The 10,461-nt window shown below is 43.4% G+C and overlaps 1 pseudogene; it reads left to right on the top strand.

The window, feature by feature from the left end:
- The first annotated feature begins 526 nt into the window (after positions 1-526).
- LOC146789629 (E3 SUMO-protein ligase KIAA1586-like) lies at positions 527-1,996 on the top strand (annotated as a pseudogene).
- Positions 1,997-10,461: the final 8,465 nt, after the last annotated feature.

Genomic DNA, 10,461 nt, shown 5'->3' with positions numbered 1-10,461 from the left:
CCCTTACCCATGTTTTCTTCTGTTGTAGGTTCCGTAGACAGTACCCCACACATTTGAACGGGAATGTGTGAGTACAAGCAGAGCAGGTAATTGTTTGGTAGAGTTAAACTGTGGTGCATCTTGTGTATTGTGGTATAACAACATCCCTTACCCATGTTTTCTTCTGTTGTAGGTTTCGCAGACAGTACCCCACACATTTTAACGGGCATACGTGAATACAAGCAGAGCAGGTAATTATTTGGTAGAGATCCCTTATGGTGCACATGGTATATTGCTGTATCACAAATTCAAAATGTGCTGTAACAATCTTTACTTCTATTGCAGGCTCTATGGACAGTGCTACATTTAAGTTTGAAAGGGCAGGGCAGTGGACAGAAAAATCCAGGTAATTACACTCTACGTTTTGCCGGCGATGCCTCAGTACTATGTGACAGATTGCAATCATGAGCATAGGCATCACCTTTAGCCATGTTCCTTTATTTTGCAGGCTTTGTGGCATAGCAGGCTAAACCCAGTTATCACAAATATGTTCAAGCGCAAAGCTGTACCTTCTGCAGAGTGTGATGCTTCACCACAAAGGAAGAAATGTTGCCTTGTATTCAAGGAAGAGTGGATGAAAGAAATTGTGGAGGCTGAGACACAGAAATCATGAAGCAAGGTTCGCGTGCAACTTGGAGAACTATTTCAATACAGTCCAGACATGGGCTTGATTTGCAAAGCATGTGCCGAAGCCAAGATTGTTGGGGATTTTTCTACAGGGAAGAAATGGAGTGATGGCTGTAAACTGGATTACCTGAAACACCATCTAATTAGCAAAGTTCACGAGTCTGCCATGGTGATATTGAGAAACAGAAGTGCTGCTGCCAGGTTTGGTTTTGGAGTGTGGGCAATGCTGACGGAAACTGCCACTGACAAAGCAACAAGAATGGAAGTAGTTGAACGACAAAGATCCCTGCCTGAGGAGATAAAGATTCTCATAAACAATGTGTTGCTGGCAGTCAAGATGAATACTTCAATGTTATCTGTACAAGACATCCATGACCACCTAGCTTTGTATGTGAAGATACCAGACAGCTGGAGGAGCAAGAACTATGCCTTTGAGTTCTTTGAGGCCATCAATAGCATGATACACTGTGAAGGTATGGCAGAACTTCGTAATGCTTTGTATCACACATTGATAATTGATGAGAGCACAGATATTTCTGAAACAAAAATGCTCATCCTGTACTTCAAGTTCCGACCTGTAACCTCAACAGAGCACAAAACACTGTTTGGGGGCATCGTGAAGCTGACTAGTTGTAATGCTGAGGTGATCACTACTGCTGTGAAAGAATTCTATACTGCCAATGAACTGAACCTCATGAAAATGGTCATGTTCACATCCGATGGTGCGTCTGTGATGCTGGGTAAAAATAATGGTGTTGCTACTCGCCTTAAACAATCCATTTCCCATCTAGTTGAGTAGCATTGTGTCGCTCATCGAGAAGATTTGGGAGTTGATGATGCCTGAAAGAGGGTTCCAATGATTAAAGAGATGGAGACATTATTGAGGACTGTCTACACTGTGTTCTCAATATCTCCTGCAAGGAAGTCCAAGCTGGATGAAATGGCATCGGTCACTGATTGTGAAGTTGTCTCTTTTCGACCATTGAGTGAAGTCCAGTGGCTTTCAAGACATTTTGCAGTTGGTGCACCAATTCGGAATTATGAGGCTGTTCTTAAGTACTTTGAGCATGAGAAACTTGAAGAGAATTATCCAGTTGCTAAATATTGTTACAAAAAGCTATCTGACTCAAACTACCGTATATCCCTTGCAGTACTTTATGACATTCTGAGTGAATTTGCATCTTTGTGCAAACTGTTCCAAAAAAGTTCTTTGACTACTGTTGAAGCTGTACAGTATGCAGGAGAAAAGATTGGCCAAATTAAGGAACAGTATTTGGGGGACACTGTCTTTTGGAGCAGCAATGTAAGAGATATGATAGTGTTGTACTAGGAAAGGCAAGAGTTCGACAGTGCGCCTATTTTGTCTTTTGTTTCCCTTCTTTGTGAGCACATGCAAAAAGGTTCCCTGAAGATGAACTGAAAGAATGGGCAAGTTTTGAAATCCAGGCAATAGCAACACAATCACATTTTGATTTTGGGACTGAGAATATACAAAGACTTGTTGAAAAGTATAAAAATGTCTTGGTCCTGGGTGATTGTGAAACACCAGAAGATGTTGTTCGACAATACAGAGATTATAAATATGTGGTGGCAGAACATGTAAAGTGTGGGTTATTTACCACCTTTCAAGACATGGTGAATTTCACTGTACGCAATGCTGCTCAGTATAGAGTGGTGTCTCAGCTTGTTGATGTCTGCGCAACATTTCAAGCACCTAGTGCAGATTGTGAACGAGGATTCAGCCTCATGAATACTATCAAGAGTAAATTGAGGAATAGACTGGAGCAGAAGCATTTGGATATGCTGATGAGGACAAAGGCCTACCTCCTGAATGGGAAAGTTGACCTTGATAGAGTTTATCAGCACTGGAAAAATGGCAAGGATCGCCGTGAGAAGCAACCCTGTCACCCATCTAGGGATGCCACTTGACATATCTGAACAGCTCTCTCCCACAGTCCATGTTTGCCTGGATGTCAAAGTTTTACAAACTATCTCTGGCGGGATAGCCCAACATAGCTTTCACATCAAATTGTAAATATGTTATGTAATTTTGTAACTTATTGTGTATATGTGATATTGTATAGGCTCGCAACATTTACCCACCCAATGAACAGTGCTCCAGTTAAGAATATTTAGTAAAATCTAATGATGGTACCACCGTTGGAGTCTTGTGCTTTTCTAAACCTAAAGTGTACTTGCCTGTGTAACCAATTATGTCATGGCGTGTTTATCCAATTTGCAAACCGGCCTTAAGACCCTTAACGTGGTGCTGTATGTGTGTAAATGCACCATCTTTTCAATTTTAAGTAAACGCTTGTATTGACATTTGGCACTGCACGCGCGCGCGGTCTGGTGCCTGGCGCACCAGGCCATGGTTGCAGCGCACAGAGACCCTCCACTGCCGCACACAGAGGAAAAAAATTAGAGGGAACATTGGTCATGGCCCCATGCAATGAGAGAATCTCGTTGCCTCTGTGCCCGTTTTGTATTATGAACTCAGTGCAAAGGCAAAGGAGCTGTAAGGAGGTGCACTGAAGTGCATCACAAAAAGCTGCCCCCAATGGCATCCTCTGGAGAGGGGAAAAGGGGTCCTATGGACCCCACAGACATCCCCTTGCAGACGGGTGCAGTCACTCAGTGCACCGACCTGCAAGGGGATGTCTTCCTCCTCTTTAAAGTGCAGGTGTGTAAAAGCTGATCATCTGCCTAGCCCTGACTTTGGTGTTGGTGGCTGAATGAACAATTGCCTACATGAAAGAAAATGATGACTTACCATACAGGGGTGTTGTAACTCCCTGGGAGCCGAGTGTCAGTTGACACTGGTATCACTTCCCACTTGGTGCAACTCACCAGAAGAAACCTTGGGTTAATCTCATGAACAGATATGCTGTGTCAGTGCAGAGTCAAGTGCATGTTTTATGCATTTGCACTGTTTAAATTATGTAACTCCAAAATAACTCCAAAAATAACACGACACCTGGAATGAGGTCTGTTTCCATGATGTGCTGTCTAAAAATCTTACTGTAACTGGGAGAAATGCTGAGTTATTTGGTTGCGCTGTAGTCAGTATAATCACAAACAAAACAAGTGGCTCTGCACTGAGCTGGCGCAGTGATTCAGAAAGCCACAGACTCTCATCAAAGAATTTGGCCTCCCAGGTCACGTGGTGGTGCTGTGTGACAGTTTCATGCTTCCTCACAGGCCAGGCCACAGGGTGAAGAGGTACAATCTCACAGTGAGCTAAAACCTTTTTGTAGAATAGGTTTCCTGCTCAGGTGTGACTGCTTTGCACAGGGGCTCTAATTAAAACCTTTCTAGAAAATCGGAGGTGACTTCAACTGAAAATCAATTATGGATGTCTCAGAGCCTGCAACAGAGTAAAACAACATTTCCTTTCCTGATCCTATTTCTGCTGCGAGCCTAAAAATGTGGTAAAATATTTCTTGGCCACCTACTGTACCATGATTAGCTATTTCCAGTAGCTCATTCTAACAGATAATTCTAAATGTGCATTGTACATTATAAAATGCCTTTTAAGTTCATGCTGGATCCAAAGATCTAAATGTATGTCATGAACACTGCTTTGCTGTTTAGACAGAACAGAGGTTCCAAAGAACCCCTCACCATGGCCCTGCCCCGTCTCCAGAACCACGCCCATTTCTCTCTGCACTGTCACACGGTGAACATATTCTAGGATTGACAAGGCTTTAGAATTCTTTGTGAAACACATAGAACACAAGTGATAAAAACAGCTCTCTGCTCACATGAAGATGTAGACATGGGTCCGACTGCGCAAATAACGATAGGGCTTCTGACTGCCAAACAAAGGAAACCATAGCATAAAACAGCATCAAACAGCACAGAATTAACCCTGTAGCAAGGCTTGCATTCCATAGTTCACCTTTAATTATTGCATGCGTTTTACATAGCAAATTCTGCTTAGGTACCAAATACTAACATTCATGCATGTTTTTGTTCTAAACAATCCTTTTTATCTTTGGTCCAACGTTTAGTTAAATAAAAATAATGGTTCCAAAGCCCTGCCTTATTTGGTGCATCTGTTATATATGAATCATTTTCAAAATGATTATTATTTTCGCTTAGAATTTCGCCTTCAAAAAGAAATGTTGATAATATTTAACCCTATTTACCATAACACTACTGTAGACCAGCACAGTCATCCTGATTTTATGACTCACCGATTTCCTACTCGGAGTATCCATAAGCAATCAAATCTGGTATCACACCTTTCTGGCCAATAACTGTCAGCATTACCTATGGCCTAAATCCATCGTTGTTTTGCTCACCATGCCATTCCAGTTTGGACCCAGCCATATTCAAGTCAGTCTTGACCCTGCGCCCCAGTGGGAACAGTCCAGCCCGAACTGCCAGGCCAGGTCCTCCCTGGACTGGAAACAAGCATCCTAGGACTGGTTTCGGGCTACAGCCCTCATCAGCCAGGATAGCTTGACTCCAGTGGCATGGAGAGCACGGGACCCACGTCTGGGCATACCCGTCCCACTCGGGGCGACAAATGCCAAAAGAACAATTGACGGACAGAATGCAGAACTATGTCATACATTCATCCCAGTGGGGTGGGTATGCCCAGAAGTGGGTCCCTTGCTTGCCCACTGTGCCACTGGATTCAAGCTAGCCTGGCTGATGATGGGTAATACCCAGAAACCAGTCCCAGAATGCTTGTTTCTGGTCCAGGGAGGACCTGGCTTAGCACTTCGGTCTGGACTGTTCCCATGAGGCACAGGGTCAAGACTGATTTGCATATGGCTGGGTCTAAACTGGGGTGGCTTGGTGAGCAGAAGAAATATGGATTTACCTCAGATCTCTTGACTGGGGTAAATGTATGATTTATTCAGCATTCCGTTCATCCTTTGTTTGTGTAGCACTTTTTACCCTAAGTGGGATGGGTATGCCCAGACGTGGGTCCCTTGCTCACTGTGTCAATGGATTCAAGCTAGCCTGGCTGATGAGGGGTAATACCCAGAAACCAGTCCCAGGATGCTTGTTTCTGGTCCATGGAGGACCTGGCTTCGCAGTTCGGTCTGGACTGTTACCATGAGGCACAGGATCAAGACTGATTTGCATGTGGCTGGGTCTAAACTGGTGTGGCATGGTGAGCAAAAGAACAATGGATTTAACTCAGATCTCTTGACTGGGGGCGAATGTATGATTTATTCAGCATTCTGTCCATCCTTTGTTTGCATAGCACTTTTCACCCTAAGTGGGATGGGTATGCCCAGACGTGGGTCCCTTGCTCACTGTGCCACTGGATTCAAGCTAGCCTGGCTGATGACGGATAATACCCAGAAACCAGTCCCAGGATGCTTGTTTCTGGTCCAGGGAGGACCTGGCTTAGCACTTCGGTCTGGACTGTTCCCATGAGGCACAGGGTCAAGACTGATTTGCATATGGCTGGGTCTAAACTGGGGTGGCTTGGTGAGCAGAAGAAATATGGATTTACCTCAGATCTCTTGACTGGGGTAAATGTATGATTTATTCAGCATTCCGTTCATCCTTTGTTTGTGTAGCACTTTTTACCCTAAGTGGGATGGGTATGCCCAGACGTGGGTCCCTTGCTCACTGTGTCAATGGATTCAAGCTAGCCTGGCTGATGAGGGGTAATACCCAGAAACCGGTCCCAGGATGCTTTTTTCTGGTCCACGGAGGACCTGGCTTCGCAGTTCGGTCTGGACTGTTCCCATGAGGCACAGGGTCAAGACTGATTTGCATATGGCTGCGTCTAAACTGGGGTGGCATGGTGAGCAGAAGAATGATGGATTTAACACAGATCTCTTGACTGGGGCTGAATGTATGATTATTCAGCATTCTGTCCATCTTTTGTTTGCGTAGCTCTTTTCACCCTAAGTGGGATGGGTATGCCCAAACGTGGGTCTCTTGCTCAATGTGCCACTGGATTCAAGCTAGCCTTGCTGATGATGGGAAATACCCAGAAACCGGTCCCAGGATGCTTGTTTCTGGTCCAGGGAGGACCTGACTTGGCAGTTTGGTCTGGACTGTTCCCATGAGGCACAGGGTCAAGGCTGATTTGCATATGGCTGGGTCTAGACTGGGTTGGCATGGTGAGCAAAAGAATGATGTATTTAACTCAGATCTCTTGACTGGGGGTGAATGTATGATTTATTCAGCATTCCGTCCATCATTTGTTTGCGTACCACTTCATATATATGTAAAACAGGTCTTTCATGAGTACTTTTGAGTGTAGTTCGAGTATACATGCAAACCCTCCTGATTTTGGCAGAAGATTCACACTTTTGTAAACTACACATAAAACAATGTTGCCTTTTGTGAGCGTAAAGCTTCCTTTACCTAAGGATTGAACAAACTAACTCTACTGCCAGCCTATTCAACGAAGGCATAATATTCCACATACTCCACATTTCGATGTAGATGTGATGGCTTTAGCTGCCTGAGTTCTGCAGAGGTGAGACCACTCTCCTTTGTGAAGTATTCTTACTCAGCCTTACCCAGCTGCACTTATTTTAGGTGATTGGGGCTCATTTTTCACCAACAGACCATGACCCAAAACTAGAGAGAAAGACAGAAAGGAAATGCTGTGACCTGAAGGAGCCATTCAGCAATAGGACCCCAAGAAAAAGTTTGGGGCTCTGCATTTATGTTCTTACAAATTACACACTGCCTCCAAAATGTCACCTCCACATTTAGCAGTAGACATCTCATGTTCTTATTGTTGGCATAGCTATATCTAAACAACCCTCACATTTGCCAGTGTAACCTGACAGCTCAACCTGGTATCAGTACCACCAGAATGCACACATAAAGAATGGACCATAACTTTCAAAGTAAGAGATATCAGCTCCACATCAAAATAGGTGTAAGCTGCACAGTATCCAAGGATGAAAAGAAAATGGTGACAAAGGTAACTCACAAGAAAAAGGCACATGCAACTTCAGTCCCAGCTAGCACTTTCAAGAAAATATTGGTCTTCCGAAGGAAATGTTACTAGTTTGCATAGAAAAACTACCCAAGTGGGGAGATGTAGGAACAGCGATACACCACAAACTATCACCAGTAATCAGAATCTACATTAGATTATGCTCGCTAATAAGACCTGTGCATATTCTAGACATGTTGTACTGCCAACATGGTGCACCATAGATGGCCTACTGGTCTACAGTAACACTGACCTGTGGGCTCACCTATTCACTGTAACCTCACCCTAAAGGAACCAGTCCTAGGTAAAAGGAACACAATCTTTTATTTCATAGATAGCATAACTCTGACTGACATCAGTCTCCCAAATAAGAGCATCATAACAACAAAGCTAACCTGTGTTATTGCGTTTTAATACAGTACATTGCAAACTTTGTAACATTGCTGCGGTAGGTAGGTAGGTGGGAAAAGGGCAAGAAACAAAACCACCCCTACCTCAGCAGGGTAACAACTTGGCAAAATTTAACACAGCCATATCCAGTGCTCTCGAATTTCCAGAGTTACAAAAATGCAACTTGCCTTCCTTTCAAGGAAAACAGCTCTTCAACATTTAGTGATTGGAACAGGTAAATAAAGCACACAATTTCAAATGTTTGGGAATTATTTTTGTTGTGGTGTGACTGATTTAGATACTTTTTCACAAAACTGAAATATGTGGGTCATGGAGGAGCAAGCAGGATTATGCAAGCCAGTCCTTGTTTGAAGTGAAAAGTGCACAGTTGCAGCATCTGGCCGCCACCCACGCTTCAACCTATTTGCCAAGTATTAAAGACAAAGCATTAACCTTTGATGTAAAACAGGAGAAATAAAGATATGTCCATCTAATGGCTGAAATGAACAATGTGAAAGCAGAAAACCTTGCATCAATCTCGGCTTCCCAGCTTGACCAAATTCTGTGATCCTAGGCAACTCTCTCTCTTGTGTATGATTTAATATGCTGTAATGCTGCACCATGTATAATAAGAATCTAGGACGCAGGGAAACGAGGATCCAAGTAGGGTCACAGCCTGGAAGAGACCAGTGATGAAAGTTGACTACAAGTTCTACCTGCCTCCTTACCGTCATGGAGCTCTAAATTGGACTCTACTAAAGAAATGCGAAAATAGCAATCAAATGGGTCAGTATGTATGGCATGTATGAATATGGTGAATGGAAGTTTAACAATTGGATGCAAGCAAGTAGGATGTTAACGGGATCCTTGTCAGGCCCTGATGAAAGCCAACAAGCCCAGTCAGGCATTGGTGTTTTTGCTGAAACATGTTGACCCTGGGTTACAGAGGATACTAATTTCCTTAGTGCATCCCCACCTATTTTTAACTCTATCAGGGTACTCTTTGAAAATAAAATTAATCCTCAGGACATCCTTGACTATTTTAAATTTAGGAACCCATCCAATAACCAAAGAGCTTCCTTGGCTACCAAGGTTGAGCCCAACCTAGCTATCTGGATGAGGACTCTATGATGAAGCATGCCACTTGGAATTCCAGTGGGTGAGAGCCCTTTTAAAACCATAGAGTGATCTCATTGGGCTGGTATGGAGAGATAGGCTAGTTCCTGTTTTTATATGGTTAAGTGTTTGGGAAGGTGAGCAAATCCTGTATCACTGCTCAGTCACTCCTTGGAATATAGTAATAAAAGTCTAAGCCACATATATAATACATTTGACAATTGACTTTCATATGGCTTCTGCCTGCAATCCACACTAACCTCCTGCTCCAAGAATTAAAGACAAAACATTGACCTTTGATGTGAAATATGAGAAATAAAAGAGATGTCCATTTAGTGGATGAATTGCACAAATTGAATGCGGAAAACCTGTGTGCAGTCCATGACTATCGTATGCCAGGTAGGGGCTGCGGTGAGGATTGAGGTCGTCCTGGTGCAATGCTCTGTCAAAGAGGGCATTTGCACTGTGCCATGCTGTGACCTGAAGGAGCCATTTCCCTGTGTGTGCTGTCACAAACTCCGTAGGCTAGGAGGGGGACCGTGGTGAAGCGAGAGGGCTTTCACCCTGGAGCAACGTGCAGCTCTGAAGGAGAATCAAGCCATTACTCGCATAGAAGAGCAACAATTCAACTACCCAACAATCCAGGTGGACCCAAGAACTGGAACTTCTAAGACTTGGACACACTAGCGGTGCCTAGCTGAAATGCCGCCACACATAAATAGAGAAAAACCTTGATTATTTTACAGGGAAGTGGAACTCGAGAGCAGTTTCGAAGGAAAGGTAGTGTGCCTGTCTTTAGAAGACTGTGTATATTATTTGCACACAAAATGCATGGGTGGATGTACGGGAACGCCAATGTAATACCTACCTCGAGCACAGTAACGCCAGACAATGGGCTGCCTTGGATATATTTATTTTCTCCCCAAAGCCACGCAAAAACTTTCCTCTTAAGCTAGTTCCTCTTCAGATGTGTGCTGAGGAACACCGCATACATGCAAAGAGGAAAAACAAGCAGAGATATATATATATATTTTTTCTTGTTACACCAGCTTCATGTAGACTCACCAGTTTGGTGCAAACCTATATTTACAAGTCTTTGTAAATATGGTTTTGGGTCAGAATACAGTAATGCCTTCCTGACGTAATTAATGCAAGGCAGGGCAATGTGCTGCATTGCGTTAGTTTTTTTTTTTTTTTTTTACAAACTCACACAAATGGGATTTGTTTGGTACTGTAAATACCAACATAGATTTCACATCAGGGTTGTGCTGGAAAAGTGACTTAACCCTGCCGCTAAATCTGTGCCTCAACCTATACATTTTATTTCTTTTAAATTCTGCCACAAAGAAAGTGGCAAC

The sequence above is a fragment of the Triturus cristatus genome, chromosome 10 (genome assembly GCF_964204655.1).
Source record: "Triturus cristatus chromosome 10, aTriCri1.1, whole genome shotgun sequence".
Classification (NCBI taxonomy): Eukaryota; Metazoa; Chordata; class Amphibia; order Caudata; family Salamandridae; genus Triturus; species Triturus cristatus.
This window is presented reverse-complemented; position numbering and strand designations above follow the sequence as displayed.